Source organism: Leguminivora glycinivorella, chromosome 15, assembly GCF_023078275.1.
Source record: "Leguminivora glycinivorella isolate SPB_JAAS2020 chromosome 15, LegGlyc_1.1, whole genome shotgun sequence".
In the NCBI taxonomy this organism is placed as follows: domain Eukaryota; kingdom Metazoa; phylum Arthropoda; class Insecta; order Lepidoptera; family Tortricidae; genus Leguminivora; species Leguminivora glycinivorella.
The window spans coordinates 14,139,309-14,160,448 of NC_062985.1; the positions used below are offsets into that span (position 1 = coordinate 14,139,309).

At 35.4% G+C, this 21,140-nt stretch overlaps 1 protein-coding gene across 2 annotated transcripts in view; it reads left to right on the forward strand.

Moving 5' to 3' along the window:
• The window catches only part of LOC125233790 (protein fem-1 homolog CG6966), a 95,854-nt gene that overhangs the window by 40,577 nt on the left and 34,137 nt on the right, over positions 1-21,140 (forward strand). The window contains exon 1 of one of the 2 annotated variants that reach the window (XM_048139892.1): positions 19,401-19,478. The exons of the other annotated variant lie outside the window; for it this stretch is intronic. The gene's annotated coding sequence lies outside the window, so the exon portion shown is untranslated. Of the gene's footprint in view, positions 1-19,400; positions 19,479-21,140 lie in introns of those variants that run through there. 2 annotated transcript variants of the gene reach the window in all.

Genomic DNA, 21,140 nt, shown 5'->3' on the forward strand with positions numbered 1-21,140 from the left:
CAATCGATAGCGATTTACATAGTTATGGGATCGATGATTGATCGATTTATTTATGGCGGTAATAGTAGTGTATTCTTGCATCATTGTTCGTGAGCTGCCCTTAATTACTGTGATACAATTATAATCACTGGTTTGTCTTGAGTTTTATTGCTCTTATCGGGATTCCGTACGCGATATGAAAAATCGTCTTATTTTGTTGACAAAGTCCACGCAACTTTTTAAATACAAAGTGAACGTTGATACAGGAATGTGCAGTGTGTTTTGCTTGTTTAACGCTTAAGGTAAAGGCGCTAGACTACTATGCTCGACAAGGTAATGCGCTATGGATGACACCCATCTGTCACATTTATTGATAATAATTTAATATTAAAAGTGGCATCCAATTGGGTCACTGACGAGCACTGGTAATTTTTGCCTTACCAAGATTATCGCCTCTGAAGATTTAGTCCTGTTCCTCGATCTCCCTTTTCCTCCAATTTTCCCCGTCGTTTAGTAGCACCAATTCTATTAGTTTCTTGTATGGCGACGGTCACATAGAGCGTAGACTTAGGAGCAGATCACCGTAGGAGAAAGGGTCCAATCTACTCTTACCAATAGTCAATATTGCTGTCACAACAAAATTTAGTTACTGAACCGTCACTTATGAAAGTGTATTTATTTTTCACTTTTTATGCTTGACAAGCGTCACTTAACAATGGAATAAATTGAACAAGATAAAATTGATTAATCGTCATTAGATCGAATAGGGAATTAAGCTATTTCTATTTCTGTAGGTCGGTGAGTATGATAATTCCGACAACAATGCTATGATTGTTTTGACTGGCGGCCTGTTTTAACCTGGTTCAGGGTGTGTCAAGAATGTAAATAAGATTGGTTCTACCCTTGATGGACAATATACGATACGAGTAGTGATCCTGCTAATAATGATATGGGATATTTTATTATTTCAGCATTCTACCTAGTGCAAATTTTTCTTAGATAGACATTGGCCAGGACACGCTTTTATGTTCTTTGGCGAAAGCATATTTTCAACGTGTTTTTATCATATTTCTCATTACAACACAGCTTTATTACCGACTCTCTTAAGCTTGCATAAATTGTAACGCAACGCAACAACTCGATTGTGTCTCGCATTTCCCGCCACGTGGGAATTGACTTTGACCCCCATTCGTTATCTGTGCTTTATTTAACATTACCATAGTGCTTTGTTTATTGTCCCGCGAATATGGCTCGTACGACCCCAATCTTATCTGGTCGTGTAATCCTATTGTTAGTTGTTACCAAGCCTACGTTGCCAATAATCGCCAATACATATAGTACTAGAGCCCACGACCAAAACCATGTCTCATAGCAATACGGCAAAAACCCTATAAAATAGTTAGATTGTATGATTCTGAACCCGACTAGGTGTGTAGTAACGGTCGAAAGTGTAGCAACTGCGTGGGAGGCCATTTCTGCTGTGTCAAAAAAAAAGGCAGTCGGTATTATAGCAATACGTCTGATAGTGAAAATGTACATAGATTTTATAATTGTTTTACGAAAAAGTTTGTTTTCAGACATTTTGCGCGTAGCACATAGCCTGAGCGCATTTTTGAAAATGTCAACAAATTTAGCCGACCTGTATCATAGCAATACGGATAATTTTTTTTTTAACTTTTCGTATTGCTGCCATGATTACCAAAAACCTGTTTTCAGACACTTTAAGTGTAGCATATACTCCCATGGATGGTATGAAGACGAGGGACGATTTCAGTTTTCGTGGTTCTCTGGCAACCAACTACCTGAGTTGAGCAACGTTATTTTGGACGACAAATCATCATCCACAACAGGTACAGTTTACATGGCTTTTGCTGTTAATTTCATAAATAAGTTCGTGATTTTTACTAACGATGTTTATTTTACAGAAGAGGACGTTGAAGATCTCCCGAGCGACGTCGAGAGTGATTTCGAAGACGACGATTCCGAATCCGACAGCGATTGAATACGAGAATATTTTGTAACTTTGAATAAACCGTTTTTTTTTTCAACTTCATCCCAGTTTCCTTTTGTGCGATTTATTTCAGTCCTTCAACTTCAATGTTACGGTTTCGGGTAAATTCTTTGTTAATTATCATCTAATAAATTCAGGGTTGCAACGTATTCATTGGTTGGTAACAGAGAATTCAAGATGCCTCAATACGATTTTTAAATGATATCTGAGTATCGAAAAGTTGTCTGATAGAGAAGGTGCTACATTTAATTTGTCTGATATAAATTTTTTGCACATGTGGACAACTTATTTTATCATGTCCAACAATTTTCAGACATATTGCTATGATACCGATCGGTAAAATTTGTTAACATTTTCAAAAAGGTCTCAAAATTTAATGCGTTCACATTTCCGTCTGAAAATTGTTTTGTTCGCATCAAATAACCAAAATTTACTAATAAAAAAGATTTTCAGACGTATTGCTATGAGACATTTTTTTTGTCTCATTTTTAATTTTTTTAAGTGATTTTACGGGTTTGCGCTACACCACTAACGTCTGAAAAATATGTTTCCGGTATCTCAGAACTATCATTCAACTACAGTCTGCAAATCAGACATATTGCTATGATGCAGTTCGGTAAAATTCTTTGACAATTTTGAAAATTCGGTCAGATCAAACGCTACGCGGAAAATGTCTGATATTGGTATTTTCGAGTTCAGGATAATCGTATCTATCGATTTGATGCGGTTTTGGCTGTATTGCTATGAGACAAAAATGTTGGTCGTGGGCTCTTATTCTACACGGAGAAAAAAGTCTCGTCCATGATACCTGAATAGTGTAATCTGAACGAGAAAATCTAGTAAATTCTGGGACAATTGTTCACATAGTATAAATAACTAAACTAGTCTGTTTAAATGCGTTGAGCTTAGTGAACTAGTTATCTTGTAATTGCTACACATTAAAATAGCGTGTATTACTAGAATATTTAGTAATCATAACACGTGGACCGTACAAATAAATAATATTTTCTTGCAGAGCTTAATAAATGAAATGTGACCTTGACAATATATTCTTGTAAAGGTAATATATACATTACGTATCATAAAATAAAAATATTGTAAGGGTCACACAGTCAAATTGTGTGTATTACTAGATTATTCAGTATTTATAACAAATGGAGTGTCTAAATAAACAAAATAATGTAAACTCCACAAGAAATTCTTGTAAAGGTTATAAAACTTTAGTTAGGCCAATAATAGGTATCGTTAAGAATACAAGTCATCTGATATATATTACATTCTCTTCATTTATGTAAACTTCATTAAATGGTTGATAGAACAAGAAAGTTAGTTACAGCAACTGCATTTATGGTACTCTCTAATAAATATACAATTGCGTTAACGTGTTATATTTTTATCGGTACCTATGAATTTGTCTGTGCACTGTATAGACAACTAACATTTCTTGTAAATGTAAAAAAAGGTTTGTTGTCTATACAAGGTGGTTCAGTAGGATTAAAGGCCGAGCCACGCCAGATACGTGTACGTAGACGTGTGCGTGGCGTGCGCGCTGTAAAGTACGAATCTTCAAAAGAGATGATACACCGTTAGACACACACGGGAAACACGTCACACAAGCGGTGTAATCTCTAATGAGGATTCGTCATTTACACCGCGTACGCTACGCGCACGTCTACGTACACGTATCTGGCATGGCTCAGCCTTTACTCCTACTGTACCACCTTGTATAGACAACAAACCTTTTCTTACATTTACAAGAAATGTTAGTTGTCTATACAGTGCACAGACAAATTCATAGGTACCTACCGATAAAAATGCAGGTTGCTAGGACCAGTTCCAAGAGACAGAAGCCTAGAGTTGAAACTGGGATCCGGAAACCTGGGTCACCCAGCATATGGAATGGATGCTATGAGCGGTGAAAATTGGTGAATCTGAAAGTAAATAAAATAATTATATAATTTGTTAAAAAATATATTTCAACGATCCTTAGTGCAAGACTTTATTCATATATTCGTCAGTGTTAATAGAACCGTCCTTCATTTCGTCCAAAATTTATATTTTGCAGAATTTTTCCACTTTTGTTCCACAGTATGGCATGGGTCACAGGAAACTTGCAACCATTGTAAATCATCTGAAAAAGACATTAAAATTTCTATGAATAAATTTTACAATAAGTAATATTCTACGTCCACTTCAGATATATATAAAGACTGTCCACGATAAAAAGTGGTCATATATAACATGGTAAATCTTTTGATACAATGAGAATTTATAAGCAGCATGTTTGTCAAATAATTTGTAGATATCAAACTACATTATAAAAATACAAACAAATTATAAACTTTAGGTGGCCTATGAATTTTAGCAGTATGTATCTCATGATAACAATATTTTTTTGTACAGTGTCTTCTTGCAGTCTTTAAGTACAACAGTTTTAATGACAAAAATATTTTTTTAATGTTTAATTATAATAGCCAAAATATAATCATTTTTCTGATTGTAATCAGATTAAGAAAGAACTGAGATTTTCTAACTTTGCTGAATTCGACTTTTTGACACTTTTTGGCTCTCCATACAAAAACAACTGTCAGTGCTTGGAGTAGAAAGTCTTCCTGACTCCCAAAAGTCGAAATGAGTTTCAAAAAGTATTTTTTGTCTGCTAAGATGTCATTCTAATGTGTGTAAAACAGCTTATAAAAATATAAGTATTTATAAAATTGTGCCAGGAAGCGTGTGAAGTTTGTTAAAAAACACTGTACAAGAAATGAAATGCTTGATGGTATACATTCGGCGAAACCTCAGACACACTAAAGCATTATAAGGAATAGCTTTAATTATTATATAGTTTTATGTATACAGATTTATCAAAATATAATATTGCTTCAAAATGTGCATTCAGGAAGAAAGATTTATCATGTTATGTATGACCACTTTTTATCGTGGATAGTCCTTATTAGTTCAGTATTTAGATTTTGCCCACGTAATGTCGTATGAATTTGTATGCAATGTAAAATGAATACAACATTAAATGCCTTTTTACTAAGTTCTAATTATCTACTAAGTTCTACATGTACGGTACATGACTCACCTGCTTTTGCCAACTCTGCCATCTCCCATCCTTGCAAGAGTTTTTGCACCTCTTCATCCATTTCCTAAAATGGAAACTACCAAACGAATGGATAATACGTAGTGAGTACGTTTAACGATAAATAATATAACCTATTGCGATCCGCGTCCACGCGTGATCTCTCATGACACGTAAATGGCCGCCGATCACGCCGCGAGTGCTTTGACATTGCGTTTCGTTACACAAGCAAAACATTTATTTATGCGGACAATATTTTTGTTATAACAATTATTTTTCTGTGTATATTACGAGAATATCATTGTTATTTTTTTACAAGAGGCGCAAAGTAAAATCAACTATACTGCTATAGCATTCACTAAGATATACAATGGTACTTAAACATGGCGTTTCGTTACAAAAACGAAACACAATATTAATACTAACTAAATAATTTTTCAACAGAACTATTTGTTCACCAGTATACATTACGAGAATATTATTGTCATTATTTACAAGAGCTGCAAAGTAATACCAACTTATAAAACAGTCATATCAACTATACTGCGATGGCATTCGCTACGATACAAATAATAGAGTTGACAGCGATGCGTACATATTTATACAAACTTAATATTTTTAAATATAACTCTTCGTTGAGTTTACATTACAAGAATATTCTTTTTATTTCTTTACGAGAACTACAAAGTAATGGCAACGTATAAAAAAGTTACAGGAAGTATACTGTGATAGTAACCGCTAAGATTAAGATTGTAAAGATAATTTTTATTTTTTTGGCATTACAAGAAGCTTCTTGTTAATAGAATTATCGTAACCTTTATTCTATTAGTTGTAAATAAAACTAGAGTTCTCGTATATGTAATTCAAACAGAACTGTTTAGTGCATATTAATGTTTGCTTAGTTCTATTGAATTCAAGATATAGTAAACGTAACAATACAGTTGTTTTTATTACGAGATTGTAGTATCAGTTACGATAAATCTATTTTACTAAACGTTCTGGTAGTATTGTTAAAATATTTTTTTTCCGTGTAATAGTGGCCAACCTTTTGCGTAAAAGCGATAGCATACTGTGCGATAGATAGGGAATGCCATGTTGTTTGAGCATCGTTACCGTTGTCACCTTGTAGCCCATGCCAGCTAATGGTAACCTTGTAGCCCTTGTAGGTGCTTTCTTAGATATTTTTTAGGACGCGTAATATGTCCGGTCAATATGTATGACCATGTTGTAGAAGGCTCTGGCTGTCAGTCCTGCCGAGTGCTGAATTTTATTGAAGTGGAAACATGTTATCTAGTATAGTGCTCATACAATATGTACGCATGGAATCGTGAGAAATATTTAATTTTAGTGCAGTCTTACTTTCAGAATGTTACATATCAAAGTACAGAACAGAATACTTACTAGAAAATGGTATATTTTCTATATAGAAATAATTTTTGGTCCTGATAGTACTGATATATTATCTACTTCTTGTTTATTTTACAAATATAACCTTCAAAATGCCAAGGGTATTGAAAACTTACGAAAATACTAGAAAATCATCCTCAGGTATTTCCTGTTTGAAATGAATAACTGATTAGCAATCTTATCGAGTATAATTTACAGAAGAACATATTTTTGGCACTGATAGTACTGATACATTATCTACTTGTTTAGTTTATAAATACAGCCTTGAAAACCTCTACACTTATATACCTGAACAGTATAAATAGAGTGGCTACAACTCCTTTTTTTCTGAAAAAATTGGTGTACCTAATATTTACCGATCATACTTATTTATGTATTTTATTTGTCAGAAACAAGCCTTAAAATTCACATTTTCTTTAAGACTATCTTTGAACGAGTCTGAAAGAAGAAATCGCACATTAGTAGGACTTTTTATGTTAATCGAAAGTATTAACCGCCGACGCGAAACCTTTCCATTTCTACGAAGCCGTAGGACTAGATGGAGGCGTCAGGCTCCAAACCATACATCAACTATTGTTTTCAACTTTCTCCGTGGACGCACACAATACAGGCTATGAGGTGAAATCGGTACAATTTGCTGTGCCGAACTGATACCGATGACCTCGTATTGGGTGATTTACGATGTTGGTATCGTGGTTTAGTAAGTACCTATGATTTGATTAATAGGTATCTGGTACCCTTCGGGCTTGCGACAAGACCCGTCAAAAGCAGTTAAAATATTGACCATCAGATATGAGATATGACATGATCGTTTGGCTCATGTTTGATGAAGAGAATGTAACAATGCTTGGCTTTGGTGTTTATATGTAGTTTAGAAGCAGGTTTCCTTCGATTTGACAAATTAACGTTAGTGTCATGTATGCCTGCACATAATTTGTCATCAGAGGCACTGAAAATAGAAAAGGACTCTTCACCACAATAAACAACGTTTAACTATGATTAATTATTGACATATTGCTTAAATGAATGCCATAATCAGTTTGCTGGGCATTTGGGCAATGGCTTCCATTATTATCTGTCGCTACAGGAATACGTCCGTTGCCAACTTGCTTTACGGGTATGCTGATATGTCTGACTTACCAATTACCATTTTTGTTTATTCCATCACTCATTGCCCCAACTAAGTTCGCTTTCAAAAAATCTTTACGAGCTCTCTTTGCTAGCAGAATGAAAAACTCTTAGTTTCACATGTTTCGTATATATATATATATATATATATATACATATATATATATATATATATATATATATATATATATATATATATATTTATTTATTTGGTATGTATAGTTATATGTATGTATATGTATTTGTAAATTATATGTGTACTTATGTTTAGTTTATTTAGTATGCTTTCTTTTTTTTCCTTTGTTTTGATTCTACTGTTGAAATTGTAGCACCGCTCACAGTCTCTCTGCTTAGCCTTGAGGTTGACTGGTAGAGAATGCCTTAAAGCATTAAGTCCGCCTTTTGTACTACAAGATTTTCTTTTGTGCAATAAAGATTAAATAAATAAATAAATAAATAAATTCCGACCACTACCTGAAATAACTTATTTGTCTGTGCGCCTGGAACACTACTTATCTTTTCAGTGGTAGCGGACCCAAAGGACGTCAAATTGGGCCACTCCAAACGTGCTCAGCCGAATGGATTTGGACTCACTCGAAAGACACAGTGTTCGACCACTGTTGGAACGTTCACATAAACGGATGTAAAACATTCTATCTGATTTTAATTTGTCGACTGCTTCTATCAGTCTGGCGTAACTTAGACATTACCGATCTCTTATGTCAGCCGTGTGACAAACCTGCAGTGAAACCGCAGCGAAAGTGTTTACGCAATGCACCCGATGCTAATCACAATCAGTGCAAATTGTATGCCATTGTTGCCCTGCAATACGGCGTGCTTTCCTTTGGCAGGGCGACAATTATGCGTTACTCCAGTGTCAACAAGCTCGCCCGTATTTTACATTTGACTTTTACAATTAGAACAGCATTTAGAGACAAGTAGTTCTTTCAATATACACTGTATTCAAGCATGCTACAAGGCTTAAAATTAAACGCGCGTTTAAATGACTTCGTACAACACTGAACTGTTGTGTAGATTCGTTGCTCGTAATAATTATTTTATCATTTGCATTAGTTTTCCTCGCGCATTAATTTGTTTTGTCACGAAAAGGTTTCCCTTGAAATCGGTTAACAGATCAGGTTTATTAGATTAATGAGATTTGTATCGTGATTCGATTGCCTTGTATTGTGCCTTGTATTGCCAAGTATCATGTTGCTATGAGCCATGAACTTTACTCGTACTGTCAAGGAATTTGATTCTATTATTTTCTAAATTTTCATTCAGTGACAACCAATACTCAAGCGTCCCATATTTCTGGCTCTACCTACTACTGAAACAAAAACCATTACACAAATGCGTATTGCATTTGCAGATAAACTGCGTGAAAACCATACCATTTGTGAACTTGTGACCACCGGACATTTAAGGAAGGAAAATGTTTTCGCCGTAAAATTGTACTTCTAAGAGCAGGGCCGTATGTATTGGAATTGGGAATAAGGAATACGTTTTTGTTGTCATACGCTCAGCTCGAAATTACATCGTTTTCCAGTTGAATCCTACAAAAAGCCTTCGCGGTCCTATGTTTCTTGTCACTCCAGCTCCAGTCTATAGGAACTTACTTATGATGTCTTCACATAATCAGTCAAATCCTAACGACCGCAATGTGATCGACATCGATTTCCGGGCATTATGCAATAGTCTCGGCGTCGTGTCGTGTCGGACGCGAGTCGCAGTAGAGAGCGCGCGAAAGTCGGCCGGCTAACTGGGCTACTGGGACTGGGTGACTCGTACGCGGGTCCAGTTCAGGCCTAAAATCGCCAAGGTTCCGTTTCCGGTTGTCAAACGAGTAGTACGCAGTTGTGATTGCTCCGACCAAATAAAACGATTTTGAGTGCTTTTAACGCGAGTTCGAGTGCGAAACTGCATAAATCCGATAAATAACACCTTAAGATACATAGACGTTATACAGTTTTGCGGAAATAGTGCTTAAAAAGTGAAAATCAACTCGTAAATAAGAAGCGGTGAGGTTATCTTGCAGAACTATAACCCTGCCAAATTACGAAGTCCGCAATTACAACCAACTTCATAAGTATCCAGTGTTGCCAGTGAAATAAAACGTTCCGTTTTACGATCAAAAATGAATCCTTCCCTACAAGTACTGTTTGACAGCTTGAAAGTGGAGATGCAGAAACAAACGAATGTAATACACGACTCTGTAACGAAAACACTGAGTGATCGCATGGAGGAAAAGCTACAGGTGATTACGGACGAGAATAAAATTCTGAAATCGAAAATCGTTTCGCTAGAAGAAAAAATCGTGGTTTTGGAGAAAGAAAATAAGAAAAATAATTTGTTGTTGTTTGGCCTGGAGGAAAAAGAAAGTGATCAAAGCGAGCTAGTCGACATCGTCAAAGAAAAGATAGGAAATGACCTGAATATTACATTGGAAAAAACTGAAATAAACAAATTACATCGCATCGGCAGAAAAGATGCAACTAACACAAAAGTTAGACCAGTGTTAATATCATTTGTCAATGAATGGAAGAAGATAGAAATTATAAGACACAAAAAACGATTTCACGATGTATATGTAACCGAGGACTACCCTAAGGCAATACTAGAAAAGAGGAAGACACTCCAAGGACAGTTAGAAGAAGAAAGGAGGAGAGGAAACCAAGCATATATAAAATATGACAAAATAGTAATAAACAGTAGAGATGACAGAAAGGATAGCAGGAAGAGAATGCAGTCTGCGTCACCGGAAGAAAACCAGACAAAGAAACACCCCTACAACCCTCCAAAGACCGGCAAGCTGAACGCCTTTGAAGCAATGATGTCCGGGTCAAACTCGCAAACTGTGTCACCTTCACCAAATCAAGAATAGGACAGGCACATCGGCAACTGGAAACCAACACGAAATAGTAACAAAAGCAACAAAAATACCAATCACCCCAACCCGGCCGGTCTCCGTGGGGTTAGCGACCACCACCCTTTAAAGTCACACAAGAAAAATAACAAAAACGAAAATAAAAAACACATATATCATCCTCCAAATCATGAAAATAAGACGTCAAACAAGGAAAATACTGCAAATAATATTTATATTGCAACTTACAATGTGAGAACCCTCAGAACAGACGAATCACTAATACAACTAGAACTAGCTGCTGAAAATATTAAATGCCACATAATTGGTTTAAGCGAAGTAAGAAGAGTAGGAGAAGAGATCTTAGAACGGAATGAGTACATTCTCTATTATAAAGGGGAAACTAAGGGCATGTTCGGAGTCGGATTTTTAATAAAAAAGGAGCTAAGAAATGAAATTGAAGAATTTTTAGGCATCTCCGAACGCGTTGCAGTCCTAAACATCAACATCCCCGGCTTGGGCAAGTGGTCTATTATACAGACATATGCACCGACAGACATAGCTACAGACGAAAAGAAAAACTCCTTCTACAGAGAACTCAGAATGGCCTTAGAAAACACACATAAGAATAAAATAATTATGGGGGACTTCAATAGCACACTAGGACCCCTGGAAAATAACTACAATAATTTAATTGGAAAATATTGCACAGGTAATAGGAATGATAACGGAAACAGACTAATTGATTTTGCAACTGAGAATAGTTTATATATTGAACACATTCTTCAAGAAACACTTTAACAGAAAATGGACCTGGATATCACCAAGGGGAATGAAAGATGAAAGGGATTTTATACTGAGTAATAATAAAAATAATTTTCTTGACATAGAGATAGTTAACAAAGTAAACTTTAACTCAGACCATAGACTATTACGGGCAAAATTATTGGCTAAAACTCCAAGACACTCAAGGAAACATATAAAGAGCAACAGAGTACAGATCCCTCAATCCATACCCGAAGAGTTTGGAAACATTTTGTCAGAGGAACTTGCAACAATTTACCAAGCCCCGAGTATACAAGATAAATACAACATATTGGAAAAAGGATTAAAAGAGTTAAGCAATAAATTCAGACTAAAATCAGATAAAAAAGATAAAATAGGGCCAGAAGCAAGAGATCTTATTTCACAACGGAGGCCATTATTTACAGACAGGAATAAAAATAGAAAAGAAATAACCTGTATCAGTAAAAGAATAAACAATAGCATTAGACAGCATAGACACAGAACCAGATTAGATAAAATACAGAGGTGCATAGAGAAAACAGGAGGAGTTAAGAAAGCTATGAAAGAGCTCAAAGAAGAGACTTCATGGATACCATCGATTAATAGTAATATTAAAAAACAAGAATCAAAAAGATTACAAATCCGCACAAGAGTTTGGTAACATTTTGTCAAGGAACTTGCAACAATTAAATCAAGCCCTAGTATACAAGATAAATACAACATATTGAAAAGGATTAAAAGAGTTAAGCAGTTAATTAGACTAAAATCTATTTTTTTTAGAATTTTAAAAGATAAAATAGGGCCAGAAGCACGAGAGATCTTATTTCACAACGGAGGCCATTATTTACAGACATGGAAAAATAATAGAAAAGAAATAACCTGATATCAGTATGTACAAAGAATAAACAATAGCATTAGACAGCATAGACACAGAACCAGATTAGATAATTTTGTAGCGGTTCATACAACAAATTCCCACAGAGGTGCATAGAGTAAAACAGGAGGAGTTAAGAAAGCTATGAAAGACGGACAACGGACAGAGAAACTATCATGGATACCATCCATTTTAGCTACGGATATTAAAAACAAGAATCAAAAAGATTACAAATCCTACATACAGCCACCCAATTCTACAAAGAACTATATAGCGACAGCCAAGTAACAATAGAAAATCATCATAACAGTAGTAAGAATGATAAAGTTCCAAACTTTTTAATGAGAGAAGTAGAGCATGCAGTAATTACACAAAAAAATTACAAATCCCCGGGAGAAGATAACATTAGCAATGAAATTTTAAAAGCAGCCCTCAGCAACATATTAAAACCATTAACCGATTTTTTCAACGAAATCTTGAAAAAAGAAACCATACCAGAACAATGGAGAAAAACTACAATCACTCTCCTCCATAAAAAAGGAGATAAAGGTGAAATAAACAATTATAGACCAATTAGCTTAATGAGTAATCTTTACAAGATATTTTCAAAACTAATTTTGGGACGAATGACAAAAACCTTGGAAGAAAACCAACCAAGAGAGCAAGCGGGATTCCGTAAAAATTTCTCAACAATTGATCATATACTAGTAATTAAACAAATAACAGAAAAATGTCAGGAATACCGATTGAAATACTACATAGCATTTGTCGACTATAATAAGGCATTCGACTCTTTAAAACATACGGAAATATGGAAAACACTCAAAGAACAAGGAATTTCACAAAAATATATTAGAATAATACAAGAAATGTACTCTAACAATACAGCAAAAATTAAACTGGAACGTTTAGGTGAAGAATTTCCATTAAGAAAGGGTGTCCGCCAAGGTGACCCGTTATCCCCAAAAATATTTATTGCCGTTCTTGAGAGTATTTTTAGAAGAATGAACTGGGATAACTACGGACTCAATATTCTAGGAAGAAAACTAAATCACTTAAGGTTCGCGGACGATCTTATATTAGTATCAGATAACCCAACAGACCTGAAATGTATGCTAGAAGAATTAGACAGACAGAGCAAAATAGTTGGCCTATCTATGAACATGACAAAAACAAAACTAATGACGAACAGTAATAAGGAACAAATAGATGTTAACGGAAGGGTAATAGAATATGTCAGTGAATACGTATACCTAGGACAAATAATATCACCGGAAGACCAGATGGACAAAGAGCTTCAGAGGAGAACCACAAATGCCTGGAAAAAGTTTTGGTCATTGAAAGACGTCCTGAAAGCAAAAGAAATACCTACAGAACAAAGATTTAAAGTTTACAAAAGCTGTATTATACCAGTATTATCATATGCCTGTCAAACATGGGGACTTACCAAACAACAGGGACAAAAACTAAATGTTTGCCAGAACAACATGGAAAGATCAATTTTAGACATAAAGCTAAGAGATAGGGTGAAAATAAGTACCATAAGAGCAAAAGCCAAGACCAAGGCCCTAACAGAAGTGATTAAGCAACAGAAATGGAGATGGGCTGGCCACATAATGAGAGAGGGCAGAGACAAGTGGACTCGAGAGCTTGTAGAGTGGTGCCCTAGGTACAGCACAAGAAAAAGCGGGCCTCAAAAATGTAGATGGTCCGGGGACCTGAGAGGGACGGGTGGAAGGGCTTGGATGACTGTGGCAAGAGACAGGAACCAGTGGAGGACTTTGGAGGAGGCCTTCGTCAAAGGACGAGTTGGAGTTGCCGATGTAAATGAGTAAAAAAAAAAATGTAGTTAAATGAAACTTCAATAATAAAGGCTATTTTTATTTTTATTTTTATTTTTATTTTTATTTATTTATTATGTTGCTTCAATCTGTATGTTGATTCGAAAACAGGCCATCATTTTGTTATGCAGCAAACCATAACAAAAAGTCTTTTTTAAGTCTTTTTTCTATGCAGCCTATAAGTAATAAGGATCTTGAGCAAATATTTGTCATTTTTAAGGTTCCGTACCTCAAAAAGAAAAAACGGAACGCTTATAGGATCACTCGTGCGTCTGTCTGTCCGTCTACTACTAAACCGATTAACTTGTAATGAACCGATTAACTTGTAATTTGTTTTGAGAGCAATTTGCATCTCTCTTAGTTTGAACACACAATATTTTTTCCCATCACTTGTTGTCAAAAGTGACTTTTGGAGTTGCTCGTCTCTTTGGGATTTCAATATATTTAAGTAATTGTTTATGGGAACAACCAAGAAATTGCAATCATAAATTGGTTCTAGGTACCTACGTGTATGATTTCATAGCGTTTCTGTTCCATCGCGTCCGATTGCCTAAACGTTGCGTCTATGTATGCCGCGACCTGAACTGGTTCACTAATGTTGTTATTTGGATCGTTAGTTCTTTTTTTAAAGATCGTTTTATACTTTTACTCTGGCATTCACTGGACCCATACTTCTTGAGAAGCTATTGTGACATTTGTAACTACTATTCGTTGGGGGTCGTTTTATAAAAACCTTTCCACGTCTTTGAAATTTGACGAAGTACCGTTTTGGATAGGAATGATAAAAACTTCACTCTCCGACATCAGCAGGTTTTTTTTGTAGAGATAGTTTCAATACATTGCAATAGTATCGCATTAGTTCTTAATCGTTGTTGACTTATTTTGTATGATGTTATGATTCTCATGTTCAAGTTCAATAACGCCCGCAATGATCTCTCTAATTATTTTTGTACCCAATGTAATTATTTCTAAGGTGTATTTTATTTTACTCTTTGTACTAATATTAAAATGAGAACAGTTATTTTTAGTACTAGGTTAAACCATTGCACTTTACAAACATTACCATTCACTTTACTTTTAGATGGAGCGCATCGCCAACAATAGTACATTACGATACAAGTGCGTAAAAAAGGAAGTTCGAAACGAGTGGCGATAAATTAAAACACGACCGAAGGGAGTGTTTTAAATCGACACGAGTAACAAATTTCCATTTCGCACGTGTATCGTACGACGTTTTTCAGTACAGATGCATGAGCCTCCGAAGTTTCGACCTGGCATATAATGAACCACTTCTCGCACTAGTGCGTAAAAAAAACAACATCTGTACTGAAAACTGTTTTACAGTTTGGCGAAACTTTAATGATATGCTTGTGTACATTGTCTTTTTAGTTAAAAAAAAAAAAAAAACTTCTAATCGAGACTAAAGGATTATTCAATCTATGTTCCTCATCATTTCTAACAGTTGTCGATTCCGGGTCGTTATAATTGCATATGATGAGCAAACATCCGTCAGTGGTAAAGCAACCGATCTTGATTAAGTACCGGCTTGGCCCCATAATTATTCACGAAGCTCCAATGTAGTAGGCAGCATGTCCAGTGTAACTAAGTCCTCTGGCGCAGCAATCCAAATCCAAAGCCTTGCCTTGGCTACCAAGAAGACTGCTCGCCTCTGATCTTAAGCATTTTCTCTCATCTTTCAGCTCAAGCAGATTCGGGTCCACAACGGCCCCCCAACCCTATCAATATATATCTACCGACCGACCGAATACGCAACATCCAAATAAGTCTCCTTCATATCAATTCATTTTTTTACTTACGTCTTCAAATTTTACTATTATTCGTCCCATACCTATTTAATATTTTCCAATTGTGTTTCCTTCCAACTATCATAGGGCTTATGCTGAACTCGGTTCACAATTTGAATAACAATTTCAAGTAAAAAAGGGGACAAATTATACTAGGGACAGGACAAGCTTAAATTCCTGCCAAGTACAAAATGTTTAATGAACACTGTAGGGTCTGTAGGTATTGGTCAATCTGTTGAATAACGCATCTTTGTATTAACATGTGATGCCTTGCATTCAGGCATCTGCTATTTTGATTCATCAGTTTTCTTGGTATTTGCATTTCGGTTATTTGGGTTGGCAGAAATGCGTTTGTTGACTTGTGATTTGCTTCTCAAAACAATACTGACTACACGTGTTAATCTGAGAAATGATATCTGTGATGATAACATTACTTTACTCCTCTGTAACATTACGAAGTAATGTCGTGACTATAAAGTATTGAAATTACAAATTGCTGAATGTTATCTAAGAATATCCGATTTTGTGTTTTCCATATTTGGCTTAAAGAAAACCAACACATAGTAAATAACAATGTCCTCGAGTTTCAAGCGATTAACGTCTTTACATGTAATCCTCGCCTAAACAGTATGACGGGAAGGTCGGGCTTATGGCGTTCAAGGTGTTGATCAATACGATATAGTTAATCCTATATCTTACCTTATAATTTCGAGAGTCCTTACGGAAGTTACGGATACGCTTTGACTCACGGGGGGTTTTAGTTCAATTAATATCCTTATCCTTATGAAACGTCTTGCAATTACTCGAAATCTTTTTACGACCATCTTCCAGGGTTCCATTTAGCCTGATCCAAATTCCTTTATTATGATATTTATGATGTATGTATGGCGAGGGCGTGACGTTCACACATTGTTTTATTGCCTCTTCTTCGCCACACATTCGACAATCGGTGTCTTGTCGTCAGAGTGCCACATCCTAGCCAAAACTCTTTTGACCCCGTACCTAACGGTATGTAAACATAAACATCCCATTTATAATCTGGAGTTATCTTTTGCTCACTTTCCATAGCTGTATACTCCATCCTCAGGCAGGATACTGACTGGATTGACATGTGTTATTGTTGTTATATAATGTCCAAATGATTCTTTGTTTATCGATGCGCGTTGCGTAGATTTCTTTATCTGTCGCTAATCAAGTACAACTGTTCGAGAAATGACATCTCCATTAGAAAGGAAATGCACAACTGTTGATCTCTCTATTGTAGTTGGCGTGCCGTGAACAATCATATTGATGGCGATGATATGTCACGACTTTGTACCAAGAACTTGATAAATGCATTGGTGAAATGGTTGTAATGTAGAAATGTGGTTTTATCTAGTATTGAGCATAACTTTGTCCTTTCACTCCTCTACAAGTTGTCATTATCACTATACAGTATTTATGTGATTGACATGAATATATGAATGTTTTTTGACGAAAATGAATCATTTAGTTTTTGAATGTAGCAATCAAAATCTAATCAATGAGTTAAACTACAAGTACGAGTACTGCACGCATTAATAGTACTAAGTGCTAACAAATAAAAATCTAGACCCTATTGACTTTCTTATTTTAGGTCCTACATACTCCTTTCAATCTACAAGCAATACTTTATTTAATGTTTATAGGTCTTAGGCACAGACAATAATCTCTAAATTAAATGTTCTTTGCTTTATTGTTACCCTATTCAAATTAAAAACCTTACATAATTTTAATTTATGGCGCATAATCTCGTACGTCTTAGCTGTCGTGATTTTTTTCAAGGAAAGTATGTGCTTCAGTGCCCATAATAATACGGTATATATACCTACCCGCTTATGTTTATTTTGAATGTATTTTACATAAGCGCACGTTTCTGAACAACTTGTTTGGTTTCCACGTTCGCCGGCACCCAACCGCGGTCTAATTTAGTTAGGTATATTTAGAACTAAAATAAACATTACGTGACAGGGCTTTGGTGATTTTGATACATTGAAAGTTTGAGCAGCGTAGGAAAAATAATCAGTTTTATAATGTTTACATTCAGTTCAGACTGACTTTGTAGTTATTGACTTATGTAAGATCAATAAAAGGGATCGAAATATATACTGGAGATAGGGAAGACCCTATTCAGAATACTGTTTAGAAATATGTACCAATAATAAAGCCAGAGGCAATACTGGAGAGTAAGATTCTTCTACTATTTGAATTGAATTGCACCTACGATTCTCTGATATTCGTGTTTTCTGTGCATGGAGATAGGAAATTACTAAATGACGTATTTAATGAAGTACGTCATTGAATCAAAATTACATAATACAGAAGGTTTTGTAAAAATGAAAATTGAACTCTTTAATTTGTTATCTCTAAGTATGAGTAAAACACACACACACACATCTAATAACCGCTGTAAGAAAGGTGGGCGAGTACTAGTATACTCATACGATAATTGAGCATTTCTTTTTTTTTGCCAATAAAAAATTTTTGATTGTTTTAGGGAATTTTAGGTCAATTGTACTCAGAATCACGAGTACTTTCAATCTCACTGGGAGACAAAAAGTGCCCCAGAATTTCCATACATTTTTGTTACTTTCCCCTTTTGTTACCCTATACAACATGTACGGAAAATGGTAACAAAATAAGAAAAAATCGTATGGGACAATTTTTTTTAACTACTAGGATTGAAAAAACTCGTAGAAATAGCATTTTTTTTTTCAAAAATATCACACTTCATAGTAAACGTGGCAAAAAAAAAAGAAATGCTCAATTACGAGTATCGTAGTATAACGAGATGTAAATTAACTTAGCGCCTGGCTTAATAAGTGTAGCCAAGTTACTTCACGGCGGCTTGGCAGTTTAATTCAATTGAAGGCGCTAATTCGAACTTGAAATTACGTTAATGGTAGTAAAGTGGTATTAATTACCAAGGCATTAAGGTTTCTAATGATTCCTAACTAGGATTGAAGTAAATATATTATTCGTGCTCATTAATCGGTAATAAGTTACTTGTTCAAAGTTACAAGTACGTAAAGGTTAATGAGAATTGACATCATTAATTTATTATACTTAAGCGTTCTTTTATCGAAATGGTCTAATATTACATTCTCTGTGTTTTTTTCGTTATATTATCAAATCTTATAGGTATTTAACATATGTTTTGACTTTTGTTCAACACTACCTAGTACCAACTTATACGTATGATCTGTTACTTTTTAGATTAGACATTAAACTTCTAATACGAAAATTACACTTTAAGATGTAATTTTTATTATTTAGGTTTATAGATCTATTTGCGGTTTGGTTATGGCTGTGAAAAGTTAAGAGGTGCAACCTAATTTCGATATGGGTAGTAAACTTGAAACTCAAACATCGGAATATTAACAGCCATTTCGCCATAAACAGAACACATTAAGAGTTGCCACATATTTAAAGTTCAAAACTTCAGCAGGCCACGTAAACATTACCAAGTGACACACCAATTCGATTGTGCACAAACAGCAATCGCTTCACGAAAGGCAAAAAGCTTCATTACGTAAGCAGCTTTCTTGTGTAACTGGTGAAAGAGCCTTCCCACCACTGCATGTTGCAACTGCGGCCAGTCGACGCCGCGCCGCGCGCCGTATCGCTTGCTGGCGGCTTGTTGTGCTATGACCGTTACTGTGCGGTATGACTGTGCTGGTTGGTTTCACTGTGTTTCCATTTTGTTTACACTATTCAGTTGTCGGATTATAGGTACCACTGTTCTATGTCGCGCAAACGTTTTACCAGCGAGGATGTTGCCCATTGTGTGTTTGTATTTGGCCTCCATTGTCGATAATGCTGCCTTCGGTGAAGTAGCAACTGGAGAAGTTAAACGTACCGTTTTCGGAGAAGTTTGTGACCGTGACCGAAATTTATAGCCTTGGGGATGACAAAGTAAAATTTGTTTGTTGTCAAACACGCGTCTTATTACTCTTATGTAATATTATGGATTATGGTAATTAGCTGAAGGGAGAAAGCACCTTATCTCAGTTGCATAAAGGCGATATGGTTACGGGTGTTGCCTCGGACAATGAGCCTGATGCAACTATCGTAATAGTCCAGACTTACTTTGTAATAGGAGATCGCGATGTAGCAGAAATTTTGCAACAGCGGAATTGAGGAAATACGATAGTTCTGGACAATAAACCGAATTGTAAGGAAGTGACCCAATTAACGAAGAAAGTTAATTAACCTGTCCTGACATCAGCCACGTATTGTTATATGTATCTGTATATCCATAAAAAGTATGTCATGTCATAGCGGACCTTTTTACGGACTATATAAAGAAAGACAATTCCCTCCACACCTGCATTGTTTTGTTACATCTCAATCGGTAAGGGCAACGTATTCGATTAAAATTCTCCGCCATCGCCGGCGTGATTTTTTTCTGACTATTAGCACATATTGTCTTTATATTTCAATCAATTTACATAAAACCTTAACAAATACCTAAACCTACCTAAATGAAATCACTCTTCTTAAATGAAAACAGCATGAAAATTCGTTCAGTAGTTTTTGAGTTTAATGCAATAAACGCGATAAGCGAACATGTAACCAAAAGACGTGGTGGTGGACTTTTTTTATGCCTAGTGATTTTCGACCCATTTGATCTAAAACTTATGTTTGCGTACGGAAATAGACAATTCAAGATAATCCGGAACCTTCTCAATTGGACATGTAAATATCCTCATGTTCTGCCATTGGCCTTTACTAGCACTAGCAAACATAACAATAGTTTCCAAATACAAACGCAATAAGTTAATATGCGGTTTGTACGTTTTGCTGCCTTCTTCCATTGAGCAACGCTCTGTTGACATGGTTTATTTACGCGTCATGTGTGCCGGTGATCTCGATGGCTGACGGTCATTATGTGACGCAATTTTGTAGAACACCCTGTTTAAAAACAACTTAAATTGCCTAACAACCGAGGCTTATATAAGACATTATTAAAAAGAAATAAAATATTTTGTCCTTTAGTGGACTTTACAAAAAATATTGGCAGAAATGTCGAATACCTAAATGATAACTTAACAAAATGAAAATGAAATTGAAATTTGTATTTTTATCATATCTAACGAATCAAAACAAAAGCGGCTCTGTCTAATTGAATAATGATTTAAATTGTAGGTAATTTGTACGGTCGCCAGTCGCCCTCAATAAAGTGCTACACTCCAGAAAGCCGAAAGAGATTGGGAATGGGATACATTCTTATTATAATGACTCGACAAACAAAAAAACTGTTACAGTCATTCTTGCGGACTTCGTTTTGTAACATATTATTGCAAGTGACTGTACTAGCATTATTATTAGGTCCGTGAA